This window comes from Protopterus annectens, chromosome 1.part1 (assembly GCF_019279795.1).
Source record: "Protopterus annectens isolate FY-2018-M chromosome 1.part1, PAN1.0, whole genome shotgun sequence".
Classification (NCBI taxonomy): Eukaryota; Metazoa; Chordata; order Ceratodontiformes; family Protopteridae; genus Protopterus; species Protopterus annectens.
The window spans coordinates 1,743,213,602-1,743,236,642 of record NC_056726.1 but is presented as its reverse complement, the minus strand read 5'-3'; the positions used below and the strand labels follow the sequence as shown (position 1 = coordinate 1,743,236,642).

At 42.7% G+C, this 23,041-nt stretch overlaps 1 protein-coding gene across 2 annotated transcripts in view; it reads right to left on the bottom strand.

Annotated features, from left to right (window-relative positions):
- ARID1A (AT-rich interaction domain 1A) overlaps nt 1–23,041 on the bottom strand; it is a 3,912,194-nt gene that overhangs the window by 197,827 nt on the left and 3,691,326 nt on the right. The window lies entirely within an intron of this gene.

The window sequence follows — 23,041 nt, the reverse complement described above, 5'->3', positions numbered from 1 at the left end:
TCACACCAACATGGACAATGACAGAGGCATATTTGTACTTGTTGTGGAGTGACCCGAGTGTGTGGGTTATGTGGCGGATCTTAGCACCTGACAAGCAGCTGACAGTAACCTCCTCCTTGTTTAGCCTTGTGAGTGGGACATCGGTATGTCTTACTATAGAGTCACCTATGACTAGTGTGTTGGGTACGTTGTTTTGCCTTACGGGCTGTGGATGAGTGGCACACTGAGTCTGTGGGCTGTGTCTCATTTGGGTTGTGTTGGGGGGTGAAGGTTGCTTGCATTTCTGCTTTGGAGGTCTCCATTGCTTGAGCAGATTATTATTGAGAGCCTCTGTGAATGTTTTTGTGTTTCTGTGTGTGGATTTTGGTGGTGTAGGTTTAGTGGAACTATATGATGAGTGTGGTGTGGTGCAAGTGTTTACCTTCTCCTCTTGACTGTCAAGTTCAGTCTTGGCTGGAGAGAGCTTTACCTCCAGTTTGGCTAGATAAGTGCATCTCTCACAGGTTGTGATGTTGGGTGGTAGGAGGAGAGGGTTGTCTGTGTACAGGAGGCAACTGCGACATTGCTCCAAGATGCCCAGATTCATCAGATAGACAGGAAAGAACAACGGGAGCTGACCCTTGGACATGCCTGAATAAAAAATTACTTTCCTCTAGACAAGTGAGGAAAATGAGTATAAGAGCTGTTTTTCTCTAAGTGAGGAAAGTAAGTACAAAAACTGTTTTCCTCTAGGTAAAGAGGAAGGTTGAGTGTTGTAGTAATTTGTAGCTTATTTAGTGCTAACAAGTTCTGAACAAGCGCTGAGCATGAATAAGCAAATTCAAGTGCTAAAACTAAGAATCTGTACCTGGATCTTGTGGTAGATAGGCTACCTAGTGCTTACCACGATCACTGATAAGCTAGAAGGCTTCTCTCCAACACAGAAAGGCTTGGGGGGTCTCAGAAGTTTACAAGCAGTCCCAGATACAGCAAATCTGTATTTAAACTAGTTACAGGAAAGGTGGGAAACAAGTGCAAACGCGGGCTTTTAAACCAGAAAGTTGAAAGAGATGGAAAAACTGCCCAAACGGCCAATAAACTACAATTTCTGGGCCAGAAACCACTCTTGTGGTAGATAGGCTACCTAGTGCCTACCACTTCCACTGATAAGCTAGAAGGCTTCCCTCCAACACAGAAAGGCTTTGGGGGCTTAAGAAGCTTACAAACAGTCCTAGTTACAGCAAATCTGTATTGTATCTGGACTAGACTAGTTATAGGAAACAAGTTTAGACATTTTTTTTTTGTTTGGAAAGGGAGAAAGGAGAAACAGAAGGTAATTCAAAGCTAAGGACCCAAGTGGCTTGCCCTTCACAAATGTTCTCTCTGTATTAGGTAGACTGAGCTAGTGACACTAGACTGGAATAGAGCTGGGACAGAGCTGAACACATGGGACTGGAGTGTCTGAAGTCAAAATATGATCGTACTGTACTCTCTTGATAAAGCTCAGTATTGCACTGAGCGAAAGCGCTTGAGGGATTTGTTACTGTGTGGTTTTTATCCAATAAATTTGTTCGTTGAATTTCACCTACTGGATTTTCATTTACCTTCTTTCTGCTGAGGACTACATTTTTTGGTTTCTCACTGTACTCTGTTGAGTGAGCAAATAAGATAGACCCAGGAGTGTTCAAAGGAGGGGCGGATAATTCCAAAGCTACCAAGAATAATACCAAAACAAGAACAGGGAGGGTGGGCAACTAAGTGCAGAGACACCACAGTATTCTATGAAACAAAAAGAAAAATAAATAACTACAGAGACACAAAAAATATTCAATGAAACAATTAAATAGACAGAAAAATGAAATACAGTACAATCTTTAACGCTGCAAGTTTGTACTTAATTCAGCTAGTAATGCAGTTGATTGCAGGTATGTAGCAGAAGCCAAACAACTCAGGTATTCAGCAGTAATCGTTGGCTAAGAGTAGTCTTTGGCTGAACAGGCCTGGGACTAAGAAGAGGTGGAGCAACATGAGGGAGGTCTGGCATAGGCCTAAGGGCCAGCAACGTGTTTTAGAGAGACTGACTAAAGGCCTGCCAGTCTGGCAAGGCCTCTGAGGTAGAAGTGATATGCCTCATTTTCTGTTTTTTCTTTGTAGGCCTAACCGGTGTCTGGCTGGTGATCGGGCTTAAAGTAATAGAAGGAACGGCAGAGGCCTGCTCCGAAGCACCCATCCCAGAAGCCGATTCCCTTCTGGCATCTGAATCAGACGCTGGGATATCCTCCCTGAATGTGTCGTCCGCTCTGGATTTTGCAGCCTCCTGGTAGGTATCCACTTTATCTGATGTGGCTGGCGCCAGTTCCTCAGCCAAGCCAACAGTGGCTAGAGGCTGAGAATCAGCAGAGGGAAGCACGGTGGAAGTGGACAGCCTCGTGGGCTTGACCCTCTTCATGGGTAGTTTGGATGGAGCGTCAGAAGCAGCTTCCATTCCAAGAGTGATCTGCCTAAGGCGCTGGTTTTCAAGGTATAAGTCAAGGGCTTGAAGTTGGTGACGAATGGTCTTGGGGACAAACGACTTACAAATGGTGCAGTTTTTATAATCGTGATCGCTACCCAAAAGAGAGAGTTACTGGTCCTGGGTGTCTTTGTGGGGAATCTGGCCACCACAATTGCACTTACTCTTACCGGACATTAACAGACTATAGTAAATACAAAAGAATTGAAGAAAAATCTCCAACGGGGTACTTATCTTAATGTGAAACTGATCAGATGTCCATGAGTATCAGTAACACCTGCCCGCTGAAAAGTTCTGAGAACTGGTGCATGCAGACGTCACTTTTATGGCCAACATACCAGCCAACACACATCAGACATCCGACAGACCAACAGGGACTGGAAAAGCTTTGGAAACCTGGCCGAACAAGCTAATGGGAAGAAGGGAAAACCCACTAGTGAATACTGCAACACTGTAATAGGACATCCAAGGTGATATCGATTTCCTGACAATGGGGGACTCCGGTCTCTCCTTCGACAGATGGAAAATGGTTGAAAGCCAAAACCTGCAAAGCATCTCTGGACCCAACCGAAGTCCTTCAGCTTGTGCACAAGTAGAGGGACCCAGCTGAATACTAGCCTTAGACTGGGTCTTGATGGAAACCTGTGCCACAACCTAAGTGGTTGGAGGGGGCTGTGAAAGCATCTTACCTTCTTCAATGATAATGCTAGGTGGGTTGGCGGATGGCAAACAAGCATCATCCAAGTACCCTATACTTGGATGCTTTTCTATCTTACACCTAGGGAGATCAACCTTGGCCAGACTGGCGGATGGCATGGTACAAATAAGGCCTTAACGACTTAAGGTGGTTAGCTAAAATCGCAGCCCTACTCTTGATCATCCTACTGTTAAAGCGAGTACAGACCTGACAGGTACATTGGGTTCTGGGTCTAAACAAGCTATGCAAAAGGACAAATTCCTGGTGTGACATCTGCTTGCCACAGAGGAGACTGTTGTTAATTTTCTCTGACAATTGTCAAGAAATATAAGAAAAGTGTGGCCCAACCAACACACTGCCTAGCACTCCGCTTCGGACTCTGATGGCAAAAACTAACTGAAGTTATGGTGCCAGCAAACTACCTTCATACCCAGATGTCTTGACATTGGTCAGAACATCTGCCAGCTCCTCGAGGAAGAGGAAATTCTCCGGCAGTTAGGCTGGCTAACTGCTTCCACAGCAGGAAATCCCACCAGTTAGGACTGCAGCAGTGGAATGTGAATAACGTCCTCCACTAGCATAAGAAGCAAAATGCATTCGCTGCCATTCCCCCCTTGCTCTGCTAAAGAATGCAAAGAGTTGGAGGACAAAGTCATTATTCACTGTGGTAAAAAGATCACAGCAGTGATCCACTCCCAGAAGCTCAAACCAAACAAAACTCTCGGGTCCAGAAGAGGAATGCAAAAGCAGTTTAGTTTCTCCCATCATTTTCACTTCAAAGACTAGGACAAATTATAGGTGACTACTAGGTTTTAAGCCTAGCTTCCCTAAATATATCTGACAGGTTGATAACTCAAGGGTTGTTTTACAGGTTACATGTAGACTTGAGCATGGGTGGTCACATATTTATGGGCTGGCTCAATTAAAGACATGGGTGCCAGACCAAGGGAAAGTTTCAGATTCCTAATCCACTGGTTCAGGATACAGTTGAACTGGGTTATGGAAGAGCTCTGCTTGATAAGGACGGAAAGCCTATTGTAGAGGAGGGGTAGTCTCAGAGATGCAAACTTGTCCCCCCATCATGTCCTATTTATGCTGTAAGCGAGGTTTAGGCTCTTAGATGAGGTAACTTGATGCTATTTGTTTTGTGGATGTGAAACAGGTCCATCAGAGCAGGGTCAGTGGATGCATTGTGGGCCAGGCATAGATCACCTCTCTGGAGTTAGTAGAACAACAAGGACACAGCTTTGAAACTGTATGAAGGACATGTTTATACCCTGTAATCTTTTTGTGAGAAACCTCTATGGATACCTTCAGTTACTGCATATGCATGGTCAGGTACAGTCTGAAGGGAGTTGACAACAGCAGAACAATGATATCCTTGGACCTAGATGCCATACCTTTGCTTGCAAGTTGTACAATGTAGAATGATTTCCTTACCACCTAAGACACGATGGTCACAGGCCAGGTTACATCCTGCATGAGTTCCAAGATTACTGGGTCTACTCTTATGGGTGTACTGTCAATGTGGTAGCTTCCAAGGGTAGCAAGTCTAGCCAAAGGATACTGTTATGCATTGCTTAGCAGGGAGTTTTATATCGTGACTCTGGTACCAGTGTTTGTTTGTGTCAGGCCTTCTTGGAAGGTATTTGTCACTGGGGATTCTATGACTGTACCCAGTATGCAACTGTCTGCAAACCTGGTAAACCCCCCTTATCCTAACTTCTTGGGTTCTACCTGTGAGGCAGCTGGCTATCTAGTGGATGAAACAGGGGTTTATACCTAATTCTGTGAATCTGTCAACAATGCCAGAGTGGTGTATTGTGCTGGAAGCTTTGGCCAGGTCAAGGTAGGTAGTATGCAGTTTCTCCTTCATTCACTGCTTTGGTGACCTTCTTGAAGTCAAGTCCACCAAACTAAGTAAGCATGATCTGCCCTTTACAAAGCCAAATTGGACTGCATTCAGAGACTGAAAGTCTCCTATGTCATTGTTTACTACTTCCATGACAATTATTTCCATAAGCTTGCATACAAGACTAGTCAGACTTCTGGCTCTGTAGATGGCCTGCCCTTGTGCAGGGGATGACAGCTGCAGTTCTCAATACACTTGGTACAAGGCCTGCCTGGAGGCTGCAGCTAACTAGTGATTCTAGTAGTCTTGACTGGTCACATTTCATGCTATTAAGGAAGTATCCTGGGTTACTACAACAGCCCAGTGATTGAATGTTCTTGGCTTTAGAGAATGCATTGAGGATGTGTTCCCTAGTAATAGGCGAGTTATGGTCAAGGGTACTTCCTGAGGGGTGTCGGGGGGTAAAATTGGAGCTATGTTTTTTGGCCAGTAAGTTTGTTGCATCTTTAGGCTAAGTATAGGTGGTTCATTTATAATTAGTTTGGCATACTGCTGCATAATGACTGAAGTTGTGGACACAGCTGAAAAAAGTGCCCTTGGCCTGTGAGGCTATTTTTACCTCAAACTTAGCTTTGGCAGACCATCATCCATCCTTTGGTTGAGATGCTAAACCGAAGCCCCATCTCCTTGAGTGGGTGGTAGCTCAGGTGGATGTAAAAGATTCCACACTTATCAAAAAGAGTAGGGGAAATTCCCTGGCCACCACCCAAGCTGCACGTTTAGTTTAATGATGGAGGTTTCTCCCTTGCTGGGCATTGCACTTCTTAAAATTTTCCCACAATTTTTCTTATTTTGTTATGCAATCTGTAAATGCTGTGATTCCACCAGGGTAGCATGTTTTTTGAGTTTGTCACGTGCTTTTTCCAGGTAGGTACAGCTGGCAAAATGCATCTATTAACATGAATGTACAGGGTTTCTTTGAACAAGTTCACATAGGCAATGGTGCTCTTGGGGTTTAAGGGGACATGGAATTTTGCCAGGGTGTTAATAGAAAGTTTACCCTATAACAATTCCTTAAAGTACCAGGGCTTGCTGGGATCTCGGATGCTATTTTTATTTCAAAGGAAACAGAAGTACTGTGTCTGTGGATTTTCACTCAACATACGAAGCTCCACTGAAAACAGGCTGTCAACATGCACCTTTGCTTCTGTACAACAAACTGGTTATTACACCAAAACAAAATAGCCTGGTTTAAGCTCTCCTCCACAGTCTTCACCGTTAGAACTGCCTGCAGCTCCAGCTGGTCCACAAAGAACCCCCTTCTCTTCCTGGATTATAACTTCTCCTGAAATGCAGAACAGCCAAGGTGAGCTGGGCTGATCACCCTGGCAGTGAAACATATGCTATCAGGACCTTCAACAGGCTCGCCTACAGGAATAGTAGACTGCTGGGGACTAGACACAACAGTCTAATACCAACAGGAAATCATTGAGTGCATGCAGACTGCATGAGACTTTACAGCTCACTAGAAAAGCAACACACTCAGGCATGCAAAAGGCACCTTGAAGATTGTGGCTTACTCCAGATAGTCAAGTGCCATAAAGCTTCCATTACTCATGTTCAAGCAGCTTCTGGCAACAAAGGCATGACCCTCAACTCAAGACAGCACTCAACATACTGACTGAAATCAAGGAGAAAAAAGAACACACCTCCAAGCGATGCACGGTACCAAACCCAAAATAAACCAAGTCCAACAAAAAAAGTCAGGTACAGTTCCACAGCTGAATGAACAAAATCCCAAAGTTCATCAAAACAAATAACTTGAATGTGGAGATAGATGAGCACTTTCACAATTTAAAAATTGCTTCTTCAGATCAAAGAATGAAACTGAAAAACTACTTGTATATACAATGAGTAAGTAAAACCAATTAAATAATCAACCTATTAAGGCATCTCATTAAATCTTGTAATAGTGAAGTCAGCATAACCAAAAAACCCTTGCGCTCAAAGGCATGTATGTGTAGTTTATCTCTAAAATACATAATGCATAAGAAACACATATACATATAAAAATATATGTGAATGAATACATATCTTAAACTTCTACTATTAAGTTCTGGTTTTAGGGGATCATAATTAAGGACAGAGCCCTTATGTGCTCTGAGCCTTAAAATCTTCCTGGTTTCACTGCGTTCTGTCTCATTGGTTAAGTCACCCAACTTCATATCTTCCTTCACTGTTTCTATCACTTGAAATAAAAACTTATGTTGATTTCCCTCTTGTGCAGTATGCTTTGCTAATGCACTATATTCTAGCCCCTTATTGAAGTAATATACATGGTCCCTTATTTGTTCATGAAGACGTCTGTTGGTTTCGCCAACATAAAATTTATTACAGCACGCCCAAATAGCTAAGTAAACTAAATTCTTCGTATTGCAGCTGGCTAAGGTGTTGAACCTAAATTCTTCACCAGAGTCAGGTTTGTATAAATACTGGATGTTTGAGTATGTAATGGCAACAATTACATGCCCCACATTTTTTTGTACCTTTCATCCCATTATTTATCCCTACATCTTTTACTTTAGGGTAACAAAGCTGTCTCCTCAGGGATTTTTTGTTCCTATAAATAAGAGGGCATCTTTCCTATAATGCCAGTTACATTGTTATCCATATGCAAAACATTCCAACGTCTGCGAACTATATCTTTAATAATATTAGCCTCACTACTGTATGTTAAAGTGAAAGAGACCTTTCTATTCTTAGACTTTCGATTTCGCACATTGCCTCTATGGGTTGAAGGATAAAAAGGTTTACCCAAACCTTTCCTTTCTTTCTTAACTAACTCACTAGTTTTTTTTCAATTTCAGTACCATCATACCCTCTATTCTCAAAATATCTCCCAAGCCTAATTCTTTCTCAAAATCAGTGTCATCCACAGTCTACAAAGACATAGCATTTGTCCCTTGACAACACTGGAGAATATATGTCCCGGATGCAGGCTATCTTGGTGCAAATATGATGGAACATAGCATTCCTTTCTAAAACATTTGTAGAGATACTATTGTTGTAAATATTCCTCTCAATATGGATGTCTAGTTAATACTACTAGGAGAATTACTCAGCAGTGAATTTCAAATATAGGGCATGTAATGTTTGCCATTACCTACTCGAACATCCAGTATTTATACATCCTGACTCTGGTCAAGAATTTAGGTTCAACACCTTAGCCAACTGCAACATAAGAATTATTTACTTAGTTATTTGTGCATGCTGTAATAAATTTTATGTTGGCAAAATTAACAGACGTCTTTGTGAACAAATATAGGACCATGTATAGTGAATCAATAAAGGGCTAGAATATAGTGCATTAGCAAAGCATACAGCACATGAGGCAAATCAACATAAGTTTTTATTTCAAGTGATAGAAACAGTGAAGGAAGATATGAGGTTAGGTGATTTAACCAAGGACACAGAACGCAGTGCAACCAGGTGGATTTTAAGGCTAAGAGCACATAAGGGCTCTGGCCTTAATGACGCTGTTCCCCTAAAACCAGAACTTAATAGAAGTTGAAGATAATATGTATTCATTCACATATATTTTTATGTGTTTTTTTATGCATTATATATTTTAGAGATAAACTATGTATACATGCCTTTAAGCACAAGGATTTTTTGGTTATGCTGACTTCACTATTACAAGATTTAATGAGATGCCTTAATAGGTTGATTACTTAATTGGTTTTACTTACTCATTGTTTATACAAGTAGTTTTTCAGTTTCATTCTTTGATCTGAAGAAGCTATTTTTAAACTGTGAAAGCGCTCATCTAACTCCACATTAAAGTTTTGTTTTTACGAACTTTGGGATTTTGTTCATTCAGCTGTGGAACTGTACCTGACTTTTTAGTGGACACCGACTGAAATAACCAACGTCCAGAATGGGAAGGAAACCATGGAACTATAAAGAAGAGGGATCAGAACCCATGGCCACTTTCCAAAGGAAGAGTAGCTTCTATGGCCCTTTTGAGGAGGGCAGTCTGGACCTATCCCAAAAAATCTGCAAAGATAACCAGGTATCCTAAGTGAAGCCCATTATGGGAGAGGACCTAAAAGGTTTAAGATATGTCGTTACCTCCAACATCAAGAACCCACCCTTCAGTCCCCTCAAAGGAAAGCCCTGATGTACAGCCAGGACTGTATGTATGCTGGTGCTGCCCTCATGAGAAATGTAAACGCTGGGGGAAGGATATACTATCTGATGCTTATACGCTCTTGTTAGCTTGCTAGAGGATTTCCTTTTCCTCAGGTGGGGGCGGATGTTTAGGAAGATGGGTGGCTCAAGGTGGTGGATTACTGAGACCCTTAACTACAGTGAGGGCCGGCTTCTTCAAATTAGTCAACCAATTCCCCAGAGGACTAATTAAAGACCATTACGCCCCCCCCCCAAATGGAATAGTGTATCCAGGATAGCCTGCCCGTGCTCTTCCTTGTGAAAGGAATACTTAGGTCATGTCATTATGTACAGGCATATGCCATAGCCACATCATCAAAACTGTAATGAGCCACATGGAAACTGGCCAAGGTACTGACCCACTCCTACTTGAAGCCAGACAGCTGAAAGCTTTTTAGAACCCGATCCACCAGGATGTATACTCTACTGAATATTTTCTCTGAAAAAAGACTCCCTAACAACAGCGGTCTTTTCTTACATTTCTTCCCTTTGGATCATTATTCTATTAATGCTGTCAAATGTTTGCATCTCCCCCACACACAAAAGTACACTGATCCACATATCAGTTTTAAAAATGTTTTGCCATTCTCTTGCCAGTACACAAATACTTTATGAGCATGGTTAAAAACTGACTAGGTCCATATGAATTTGGGTTTGGGGGGTCTTTACCCTCTTTGGGTTATACAGCCATGACTGCTTTCAAGATGCAGGTACTTTTAAAATATTGTTAAACAAAGCCTTCTAGATCTTCCAACTTCAAAATGTACACAGAAATACAATGTTCTAGAGACTTCCCTGCTGACTGACTATACATCACACTTTTTTCTCTCATCTCCTCCTGTTATAGCTATTTGATGACACCCCTAAGAGTTAACCCAATAGTCGGGGATCTGGGAACGTATGTAGACAGCAATCTGGTATTCAACCACAACAACCAGCATATAGCAAAGACAGTAAGAAAATCATTCTGTGTCACCCAATTCATAAAGAACGGTATGGCATCCAGGTCCAAGGAAGTAACAGTACCACTCTACTCAGCCCTTATCATACCAGTCATTGAGTACAATGCTCCTTTTGGCATGTACCTAGCCAGGCACTTGCAAAAGATGGAACACCCTCAACATTTCCTCACCAGGAGAATACAAAGTATGAACAGACTTGTCCAAAATAGATCTCCTTAAGGTCCTCTCTGTACTCAGTCTCCTACTGGTTACTGACAGGTGGATCTATACCTAGCTCTGATGGAGTGCTTGTATATCTGCAAGACAAAACTTCAGAAACTAAAGATCCAGGGATGTGAACTTTGTCTGCAACATAAACAGAACTTGCTGGAGAGACAGTTATCTGTCTCAAAGGAGACCCGCTCTATGGAATAAGCTCCTCATCTACGCAACACAAAGTTCATTCCTGACCCTGTTAAAAAGGAACTCTGATTATTGGATGGAAAATCGCAAATTCACCACTGGCCTGACACCCATGTCTCTGATGGACAGAGATCGACACCAAGTAAATTAATCCTCAAGTAACATACCCCCCCACCCCCTCTCCAACACATAACCCTTAGCTACCTCCTTACTAACAAACCCCAATATAGTAGTCCAAGGAACTCTGGGTTGCAGGGCTAGGCTTGTAAAGACCCTGGTGGCTGTTAGCCTAGCATTAACCAGTCTCTAACTTTGACATAATTAAGTCTTCTGTAAATATATCCATTTGTGCCTTTTCTTGATTCCCCATTCCTCTGCTTCAGAGATTTTCATAACATTTCTGAAACACTTAATACCTCTATAGGATCTACGGTTACGTTTCTTGTTATAGGCTTCCAAAATCAGGCAGCAACCCCTTATTTCTGTTGCTCAAGTTATTGTATGAAAATTTTTTGTGCTCTAGAGTTAAAAAAAAAAAAAAAAATTGATGCTTAACAGCAACCTTTCTAAATTCATGTGTACTGTCTAAATCTGTTTCCCTTTAGCACTTTGCATTTGTTTCTCTTTTTGCTCTGCAGAATTCCCCTTATTCTGCAACAGTTTATCCTTTGTAATTCACATTACTTTTCCCTATCTTTCTCTCTTACTCCTGCCATATCTCTCCATTTGCATTTCATCCCACTCATTAGCTATGCTTTCTGAAGAAATTTCTATCTTCCATAACAACTCTCAAATCATTTCCACTACCCATCCCTTAAATTCTCCTCTCTAACAGATAAGTAGGAAAATGACAAAGACTCTCATTTTACTTCACTATAATGCAACTTATCATATAGGTAAGCTTTAAAGGCCAACTTGTATTAAAAAAAAAAAAAAATGATTACAGTCTAGCTACTTGTTTCATTTGGGTGGATCTTTGCCCTAACAGTTTTTACTTACAGGGAGAGTATAAAAAATTCCCTACATTTGGTGGAATTACCACAGACAAGAATCCTGGTGTATATTTTAGATCCTCTGTACTTGGGTCATACCAAAGGCAGTTAAACCATGAAACTCTGGAGTCTGAAGCGGTCTACAGATTTTTTTGCTGCAAAACAGCTCACAGGAGGAGGTGAAATTCTTTGCCAATCAGATGCCTGCCTGACATCACCTGACATACTTTCCCTGGGCAGGCATTCCATTATTAAACCTTAGCTCCTGCATCATAGTAATCAGCATTTCCCTCTTCTGTACCCTTGGAAAGTACTGCTCATGGTAGGTCATAATTAGCTGCTTCCTTAACTCTTACTAGATTAGGGGCTGGACAGAGTGCTTTACCTCCAAAGCCAACATGTACCAAGTAAAACCTTGGCTGCAACCAAGTAAAGGATATCTGCCTATAATTTTATTTATTTATTTATTTATTTTACATTTGTTAACCGGGAAATTCCGACTGGACCAGGTCCATTTTCAGCGGAGGCCCGGGGAGAAAAGCTCCAACATCAAGTTATACAAATACAGTACATCCAGCATAATACACAAAACAGGTTACATCATGTATGCTGAGCATAGTAATATAACAAGAATTAATAAAAACACTCCAGGTAAAAGATATAGAACATGGGTAAAAAGACAATGTCAGTCATACTTTGGTAAGAAAAGAAAATGTATCAAGTAAGATTCTACAGTTAAGATCTTAAATTGTGCTTGCAGTTGCTGTTTCAAGTTTGCACAGAGTGAAAATACTGTTGGACATTTAATGGAGCAATACTGCATGGTGTTAAATGTTGAATCAGCTAACAAGGATATATCCCCACTGCCAAATATCAATAGATGAATAACGCCTGTATATGATACAGCTTTGCAGTTTGCTCACATATAGGTTTTTAAGGATGCTATTAATGTAATAATGTTTAAGAGCAGAAAGCGTTGTCGCCTCACAGTTAGACGTTGCCCGTTCGATTCTCAGTTAGAGCGTCTTCTGTGTGGCAACATGCGTGAATGGGCGTTCCTTCGTTGAAGGTTGTGCGTTAGGCCCGGCAAGCCAGCACATAAAAATCTACTGCCAATCATTAGCGGACCGGAGTTCTGCTGTGGCGACCCCTAACCGGGAAAAGCCGAAAGACACAAACACTAGCAAGCATAGTTTAGTATGCCAGTTCGATGTCTTAATGATATTAACATGAAATTAAATGCTGCATTAGTTACATTAATAATGGGCATACTACTCATACGGATAAACTAGTCATAATAAGCATGTACCTGGCAATACAAGAGGGCAATGATTAAGGGCTATTAATCTGGGAGATGGAACCCTTCCTAAACTAGTTAAAGCATCCTAAAATGCAAATGTTCAAACAGTACTACTAGGGGCAAAAATTATAATAGGATTGTAGTACTTGAGTTCTAAAGCTGTGGCTTATGAAATCCTGGTTTGCAGCATTTAAAACTTTAATTTGGTGCCACATACAACAAGCAGACTCAAATCTGATGCTACATTAAACTGTAGCATTGTCACTACACCAGAAAGGCATCTTTACTCCAAGGGGCAGGCTCTGAATCCTAACAATTTACATTATAAATTACCACAGCATTTTGCAACCTGTAATAGTTCCTGTAATTTTAGTGGTTCAAACCTGATTTTGACGATACACTGTCAGAAAAGGTTGCAGCACATGAAGACTAAAAGAATTGCACCCCACTACCTGAAAATTAAAGGGAGAAGCTTGTAAGATAACAAATAGGCTCTTAGTCCATTTATGCTGAAATTCAAACTGAGGAGATATTGCTAAAAACCTTACTTGCACACTACTGGCCAAGAATACCAACAAAATATGCTACTTATCCCCTCAGTTAACTGAAAATGTGTATAAACAAACAATCCTTCTGCAATAAACAGCATAGTTTGCAGTCAACTGCATTTTTAACAGGACAGCAGAATTCATGGAAGATACTTAAAAAGAAAAGGAAGAAGACATTCCTACAACAAAAATGCTTCAAAGATGATACTGATGATACCTGGCACCATCAGGTAAATCCCTAATGACTAAAGTAAGAAAGAAAAGTGATTACCGACTAGCTAGCTGTTTCACTAGGACACACCTTTGCCCTGAAGAGTTTTAAAACACAGGGACAATACTGAAACACTCCCTACCCTTGGGGGAACCACCACAGACAAGAAAACTGTGTATATTTAGGATACTATGTACATAGGTCATACCAAAGGCAGTTACACCCATGAACTCTGAAATGTTACCTGTGTGTGGAGTTGTCTAGAGAGAGCGTTTGGCTTAGAAACAGTTCACTGAAGGGGGTGAAACTCTACTCCATTCAGCCACACTGTACACAGCTTCACTCCATTCCCCATCGCACCCACCCAGCATAGTTTCTTTACAGTTAGCGAGCCACTTCTGCTTCCTTTATTTCCTTCTCCCATTTCCTCCCAATTATTTCTTCCTCTCTGGGCTCAAATACACAACACCCTTATCCAACTACAGCTGCTATCTGGAAATCTGATGTATGATTGACACTACAGGCAGCACTGTTCTCAATTCCATGTTGCTAATAACCACAGTTTGTTACACAGTTACCATATCTTTCTATTGCTCATCTCATCTTTATGGCAACCATGTACCCCATAGATTCTGCTACCCAACTTTATATCATACTACTCGTTAACTTTTAGTTGAAACACTCCTACCACTTTCCATTCATGATACACCACAGCCATTAAATATCATACTCAATTTCCATATTGCCTTCTCCCTTCTATAACACCTCCAGTACTTATAAAAGCAGAAGGCAAATACATAATTTACAATCACCACCAACAAAACTGTCTCTGGCACATTAAAAAGTACCTCTCACAACTCTACTCTTTAAGATGCCAAGAGCTGTGGACACAGAAGTCAACCCAGCACCAACTTTCAGCACTCAGCTCCTACAAAGCCCTCCTGTCTAATATCCAACTAGTCATCAAAATCCACTAGATATAGTCTCATATCAAACTCACAATACAAGAAAATCATGGAGAATAACCTGCTCGACATTGGCAACATTAACAAGGGAAAGGGCTGGACTAGAAGGCTTAGTTTAATTCAGGGAAAGCCCATACACTAGGAGTAAAAGAAAAGTACAGTTGTGTACCTACCATAAATGTAGATGTTCCGAGTGTATTCACTGTTGCAGTCATTACACTTGGGTTGTCCTGCTGGCAGGCTGCCCGCAGTCGGCCTGAATTCCAAAGTCCTGGTCCGGCGTCGGTTGCTGTGGCCTCTTCCCTGACGTCAGTGTGCCAGGGGTATAAAAGATGCAGCCGATACCATTTTCTTCAGTTTTTCTTGCCCCAGATGTCAGGTGCCCCCAAAAGGGTAGGCTAAAAAACATTGCTTATAAAAGCATGCACTAAAATAAATACCTTCATCTACAAGCAAATACACCACATAGGTTGTATAGGATACAGAAGTACAGATAAGTCCCAGCAAAGAAAGGGGGATGGTGGGTGGGTAACCTGGACTGCACCAGTGAATACATTTGAACATCTACATTTATGGTACGTACACAACTGTACTATGATCATCGTGTTTCACTGTTGCTGTCATTACACTTGGGTTGAATCCCAAAGCGGAGGTTGGGCGGCTGTGTCTAAATAGAGTTAGGAGTGGCTATAAGGCCCTGCAGAACTGCAGTGGCAAAGCCTTCTCTGGATTTAGAGTAAAGAGGCAAGTGGTAGTGCTTAGTAAAAGTGTGCACTGAAGCCCAAGTTGCAGCCTCCAAAATATCCTTGGTTGGTACTCCTCAGAGAAAGGCTGCTGTGGTGGCTGCTGCCCTGGTAGAATGTGGTCTAATGCCCTTAGGCACTGACTTGCCATGTTGTGAATAGCAGAAACGAATGCAGCGTCCTATCCATTTTGAAATAGTCTGCTTTGAGATAGCCTTTCCTTGTGATCCTGCAGCATATGACACTAAAAGTTTCTCAGTCTTTCTGAAAGCTTTAGTTTTGTCCAAGTAGAAGCGTAGCTGTCTGTGCATGTCCAAATAATGCAGAAGTCTCCCCCCTTTATTCTGTGGCTTTGGGAAAAAAGTAGCCAAATGAATGGTTTGGTTAGAAGCCACACTGGATACCACCTTAGGCATAAATGTTGGGTTTGTCCTTAGAGAAACCCTGTCCGGATGGAAGATAATAAAAGGTTCCACAGCCATTAATGCCTGTAACTCTGAGACTCTTCTTGCTGAAGTTATTGCTAGGAGCAGAGCTGTTTTCCATGATATGAATTTTATCTCAGATGTACTGGCTGGCTCGAAAGGAGGCTGTGTGAGTTTTTCCAAGACAAAATTGAGGTCCCATGCAGGTATTGGTGCTCTCCTTGGAGGTCTTATATTTTTGGCCCCCCTGAGGAACTGCCTAAGCAATGGATGTGAAAAAATACGTGGGTCTGCATTGTAATGAGCTGAAATGGCAGAGGCATGGATCTTAATTGATGAGAAGGATAGGCCTTTGTCCAGCATCTCAGTTAGATATTGTAAAATCTGAGATATATATGGGACAAGCATGTCAATTCCTTGTGCCTGGTTTCAACCACAGAATCTCTTCCATTTTTCTGCATATGATTTTCTTGTGCTAGGCCTCCTGGCTTCCAAAATAACATCCATAACCGCTTTAAAGAGAGGTGTATTCCGAATGGTTACACTATCCTCCAAGCAGCTAGATTTAGGGTTCTGAGTTGGCTGTACAGGATCTGGATTGTTCTGTTGGGTCAGTAAATGAGGAATTTGAGGCAATGTCCAGGCTGGGCCCTGGGACAAGCTCCTTAGGATTGGGTACCGGTGTTGGCGTGGCCAATCTGGGGCAATTAGTATCATTTGTGGCTTCTCTTGTCTGACCTTTAGGAGTACCTTGGGGAGGGGAGGCAGTGGAGGAAAGGCGTATAACTGTAAGGATGTTCCAGGTGAATGACAAGGCATCCACTTTCCATGCTTGTTTGTGATAAGTCCTTGTGCAGAATCTCTGAAGTTGGCAGTTGTGAGGGGAGGCAAAAAGATCTATGTCGGGGCATCCCCATTACCTTGTTATCATGCTGATGATTTGTGGATCTAGATTCCACTTGTGAGGATCCATGAGGTTTCTGCTTAGTCCGTCTGCCAGAGCATTTGTTTTTCCTGGCAGGAATTGTGCTTGCAGGTGTACTTGGTAGGTCAATGCTGTGTTCCACAAAATCATGGCTTATCTGCAGAGGGGGTAGGAATGTGTGCACCCCTGCTTGTTTATGTACCACACAACTGTGGTGTTGTCCGTCTATCAGCAGCTGTCCTGGATGAAGCAGGTCCTTGAAGGCTGTCAGGGCATTTTGTACAGCTAGCATCTATTTTTGATTTATGTGAAGATGCCTTTGGCTTGGGGGCCATGTGCCCTGAATACATTTTCCTGCCATGTGGGCTCCCCAGGCATAGTCTGACGCATCTGTTGTTAGTGTTTGCCTGGCTGTGGGTAAAGTGAATGGCTGTCCCTTGTTGTGGTGACAGGCTTGTGCCCACCATCGAAACTCCTGTTGCAGGCAGGGAATGAGTGAAATTAATGATTCCAGGCTGTGGCAATGTTGAGTCCAAACACTTTTTAGATACCACTGTAGTTTCCTCATATGCAGTCTTGCATATGGAATTAGGAAAATGCAGGAGGCCATGTAGCCCAGAGCCTGCAGAATTTTTCTTGCAGATAACTGGGTCTTTGCTGCCATGCTTTTGAAGTAAGAAGTCAGTTGCCTTTGTTTGTCTGGCGTGAGATATGCCATCTGGGCAGTTGTATTTAAGCTTGCACACAGGAATATTATCTCGAGAGGGTACTAGTTTTGATTTCTTTTCGTTTACTGTGTACCCTAGGCAAATTAGTAATCCTTTTACAAATGCCAGACACTTTAGCAGAATGTCTTTGGTCTCTGCTTGAATAAGGCAGTTGTCCAAGTAGGGATATATCTGAATTACTCTTTGTCTGCAAAATGCAATTACTGGTGCCAAGCATTTTATGAAGACCCTGGGCGCAGTAGATAAGCCAAAGGGCAGTGCAGAGAATTGGTAATGCATTGAGCCAGCTATGAATCTGAGATATCTTCTGCAAGATTGTCTGATTGGGACATACAGGTATGCCTCTGATGTCAAAAGTTACTAGCCAAGCCTTCTTGCCCAGCATGGGCAGAAGCTGTTGTAGAGTCAACATTTTGAATTTTGGAACGTCTAGAAAAGTATTTAGAATAGACAGGTCCAGAATTGGTCTCCATGCTTTGTCCTTTCTTGGTACTAAGAAAAGTCTTGAGTAAAATCCTTGTCCCTGCTCTTGTTGAGGCACTGGCTGAATGGCCCTCATGTCCATGAGAGATAAAACTTGTTTTTGTGCCTCTGCCCATTGATTGTGTGGCAGGTCTGGCATACCTTTTTGTCTTTGGAAGGGTGTGAAAGTGGAACCTGTAGCCCTGAGAGACTATATTTAGGACCCATTTGTCCTGGGTGATCGTGTGCCAATTTTGTGAAAAAAGTGCTAGCTTTCCCCCTAAGGGTGCTGCCAAAAGATAAGTGCTTGGCATTGGCAGAGGGAAGTCATTGGGACTGTTTCCTATATGGCTGTGACTTGTCTTCTCCGCTTCTGGAGGTAGAAGCACCCCATTGTTTGGGCCTGTATGAGCCCTGGGGCTGTTGTCTGCCTCTAGGGCATCTATATCTGCCTCTTTGTGGCCTGTCTGACACGGGAAAGGACCAATTCTTTGAAGGCCAGTTCCTGCTAAATCTGGGTGGCTGTACCTGTAAGAAATCCTTCACTGTCCGCATAGATTTAGCTTTATCCTCCATTTTCTTCAACACCTCTTCTACCTTAACACCAAACAAAGTATCAAGCTGTAATGGAGCATCCAATAATTTTGCTTTAACATGATCAGGCAGAGTCTGTTCCTTTAACCAAGCATGCCTTCTAATAACAGAACCTGTTAAGGCGGCCCTCCAAGAGGCCTCCAGCGAATCATAACCACATTGCAAAGTATGTTTTCCCACTTGTTCAGCTGCATGCAATAAATCCTGCAATTCCTTGTTCTCAGAACATTCAGAATTTGTCAACATTTTCTGTTTTAACAGAGACATTAAGTATTGCTGATATTTAAGCATATGAAACTGACAATCTAAATCCCTTACCGCCAAGGAAGATTAAGTGTAAACTTTTTCCCCCCATCTGTCCAGTGCCCTAGAATCTCTATCTGAGGGAACACTTTTTTTGCAGTAGCAGCCTTGACCCCTTTGGGACCCTGGGAAATAGTTTCTGGGTCAGCAGCAGGGTTTTTATATAAATATTTAAGAGAATCTGGAACCCTGTAGTATCTGGCTTAATAGGTGCAGGAGGTACAGTGTCGAGAGACAGGCCGGACTCTGAAAATACATCTACAATGTCTAGAACAGGTGGAATAGCAAGAAGTCTGTGCTGAGGTAGTAAAAGAAAGTCTCTGAGCCTTTTCTTAGAATCTGAATAATCTTGGCTTTCCCAGTGGAAATGCTCCCTCATGGTATGCAGGGTTTCCCCAAACGAGTAATCCTCAGGAGGAGAGGCTGAAGGAATAGATTCTTCAGCATCAGAATCCTCATAGGGAGGAATAGAGTATCCCTGTTCTGAAGAGGAGTCAGAGGAAATGGAAACCTGATCAGAGGAATCATATTCAGTATCTTGCCTAGGCCTCTTATCAGGAGGGGGATGGGAACCCCTGATTAAAGTAATTAGGTCTTTGGCCATTTTGAGCATTTGTTTCTTAGGCATGGAAGTCTGTCCTGGAGAATGCTGTACTTGTTTCCTTGTCTTTAAAACTGTTTTAGTCTTTGTCTTGGATGCTGAAGTTGGCTTGATATAAAGCTGTGTAGGTCTGATAACACCCTCAGAAGCCGATGCCTGCTCAGCGGCTCCGGACCCATCTGAGGGATTAGTTTCCGAACGCCCAGTACCTTGAGTATCCAGAGGCCTAGCTGTCTCCACATGGGAGTTGGAGGCGGCCTGTGGCTCTGAGGTAGCGGGTGTCAGGGGCTGCGAAAGCGCCTCACTGACAACTGGCTACTGGCCTAGAAGAGGCTTCGTCGTCAGTTTTGGACCTCGGATGCCTGTCCTTTTCTTTTTCCTTGCGCTTTTTATGAATTCCGGTCGTCAGTTGTTCCGATGGCATTATATAGTTAAACCTTCAGCCAAAGTAATGAAAAAGTACAGTTTTGTACCTACCATAAATGTAGATGTCCGAACTGGATAGCATCTGCAGTCATAACAAGTGGGTTGTCCTGTCGTCAGGCAGCCCTGCAGTCGGCCGGATTCCAAAGTCCGGGTCCGGCTTCGGCTGATGTCGCACTCCACCCGACGTCATCTCTGTTGGTCTTCGGGTATAAAAGCATCAGCCGACGCCATTTTCCTCAGTGTTTCTTGCCCCAGATGCCAGTAGCCCTCTGCAGGCTAAAATTTGGATAGATGCCAATGTTTCCAAATAGATAGAGGTAAACACAACAATAAGCATGTATGTACATATATACAAACAAATACACCATAAAGACTCCCCCCCAACAGCTAGCTATTAGGAGGGTAAACACCCTAGGAGTACCACAGAGGGGAAGGAGGGAGGGTAATCCTGACTGCAGATGCTATCCAGTTCGGACATCTACATTTATGGTAGGTACAAAACTGTACTATGTCCTTCATGGATGCATCTGCAGTCATAACAAGTGGGTAGAATACCATAGCCAACTAGGGAGGAGGATAAAAGTAGATTATGGTGTGTTTAGGATCCCTTGCAGTACAGCAGTGGCAAACCCTGCTCGGGATCTGGAATATAGAGGCAAATTATAATGCTTGGCAAATGTATGCACGGAGGTCCAAGTAGCCGCCTCAATAATGTCTTTGGTTGCCACTCCTCGTAAGAAGGCTGTGGTAGTGGCTGTTGCCCTTGTAGAATGAGGTCTTATGTTCTGTGGAATTGGTTTTCCATGGAAGGAGTAACAGTATCGTATGCAATTTCCTATCCATTTGGAGATTGTCTGTTTGAAATAGCTTTTCCTTCCCTTCCTGTTGCATAGGCTACAAAAGTTGGTCAGTCTTTCTGCTATTTTTTGTTCTGTCCAAGTAGTAGCGTAGCTGTCTATGTACATCCAAGGTATGCAGTATTCTTTCCCCTCTGTTTTGTGGGTTGGGAAAGAAGGTAGGTAGGTGGATTGCCTGGTTTAAAGACACTCTGGATACCACCTTGGGCATAAATGTAGGATTAGTCCTCATGGACACTCTATCTTGGTGGAAGATTAGGAAGGGTTGCACTGCCATTAAGGCCTGTAGTTCTGAAACCCTCCTTGCTGAAGTAATTGCCAGTAGGAAAGCAGTTTTCCATGACAGGTGTTGTAGGTCTGCTGTTGCTGCTGGTTCAAAGGGTGATAGTGTCAACTTTTCTAGCACAAAGTTTAAATCCCAAGCTGGTAATGGTGGTTTCCTTGGAGGTTTTACATTCTTGATTCCTCTGAGGAACTGCCTGAGCAAAGGGTGCGAAAAACAGGTGGATCAAAGCTGTATTCTGCTGAAATAGCTGATGCATGTATCTTGATGGAGGAGTAGGACAGGCCTGAATGAAGAAGTTCGCCAGATACTCCAGAATGTTAGGCATATCTATGTTTGACACATCTTTTCCTCTTTCCGTACTCCAAATGACAAACCTTTTCCATTTTCCAGCATAGTTCCTTCTTGTTGAAGGTCTGCGTGCTTCAAGAATAATGTCTTTAACTCTTTGGGAAAGTTCTGGATTAGCTGCTGCTATGTGATGTTCCATGCAGTCAGTTGCAGCGTTTTAGGTTTGGATGTATGATGCTGTAGTTGTTCTGAGTTAACATCAAAGGCATCAGGGTATTGGCCACATATTGTTCGAGACATGCTCTTCAGTAGTGGGTACCAGTGTTGTCTTGGCCAGTTTGGAGCTATCAGGATTATCCTTGGACGTTCTTCCTTGATTTTTAGTAGTACCTTGTGTATCAAAGGAAGAGGTGGGAATGCATATGCTGTTAGGCCTTTCCAGTTGAAGGAGAGTGAGTCCACTTTCCATGCTAGTGGGTGGAAAGTCCTTGTGCAGAATTTTTTGAGCTGGTGATTGAGAGGTGATGCGAATAGGTCTATCTGTGGCATTCCCCATTTCTTCGAGATGGTCTTGAAGATGTCCGGGTGCAGCTTCCATTCGTGGGCATCCGAATTGGTTCTGCTTAATATGTCTGCTAGAGTATTGTCTTTCCCCGGTACAAATATTGCCTGTAACTGAATGTTGTAGCTGAGTGCCAAGGTCCACAGCTCCAAGGTCATTCTGCATAGGGGGTATGAATGAGTGCCTCCCTGTTTGTTGATGTACCACATGACTGTGGTGTTGTCTGTCCTTATCATCAACTGGCCCTCTTTGAGAAATGGTTTGAACTTTTGGATTGCCAGTTTTACTGCCAGCATTTCTTTTAGATTGATGTGCAGGTGAAGTTGATCCTGTGTCCACAATCCTTGCACGCATTTGTCCAGCATGTGGGCCCCATCCTAGGTCTGAAGCGTCTGTTGTGATGGTCTGGCTTGGTTGACATCTGCGAAAGGGTAGGCCTGGGTTTGACTGGCATGCCTGAGCCCACCATAGGAACTCCTGTTTTAAGCATGGAATTAGTGGGATTTCTGTTTCTAGACTGTGTCTGTGTTGGGACCATAACTTCTTTAGGTACCACTGTAGTTTCCTCATATGTAGTCTGGCAAATGGGACCAAGATTATGCATGATGCCATGAAGCCCAAGGCCTGCAGAACTTTTCTTGCTGTTAACTTGTTCAGTTTTGTTAGTGCCAAGAAGTAAAGAGGAAGTTCTTTTTGTTCTTCTGTAGTCAGGAATGCCATTTGTTGTACCGTGCCCAATTCCCCGCCCAAGAATGTCCTTGTTTGGGATGGTATCAGCCTTGATTTTTGTAAATTGACTGTGTATCCCAGTCCTTGTAGCAAGTAAATGACCCTTTGTAAATCTGTTGTCAGCTTGCTTTTGTTGTCCCCTTGTAGCAGGCAGTCGTCCAGGTATGGGTAAATTTGAATTCCCTGTAGTCTGCAATGGGCGATTACTGATGCCAGGCATTTTGTGAATACTCTGGGCGCAGTAGATAAGCCAAAGGGCAATGCTGAGAATTGATAGTGCTCTGATCCTGCAAGAAATCTGAGGTATCTTCTGCAGATTGGTCGAATGGGGACGTGCAGGTATGCCTCCTTGAGATCTAGAGTTACCAGCCAAGACTCCTTGCCCAGCATGGGAAGAAGTTGCTGTAGGGTCAGCATTTTGAATTTTGGGACAATGATGTATGTATTTAAGGTGGACAGGTC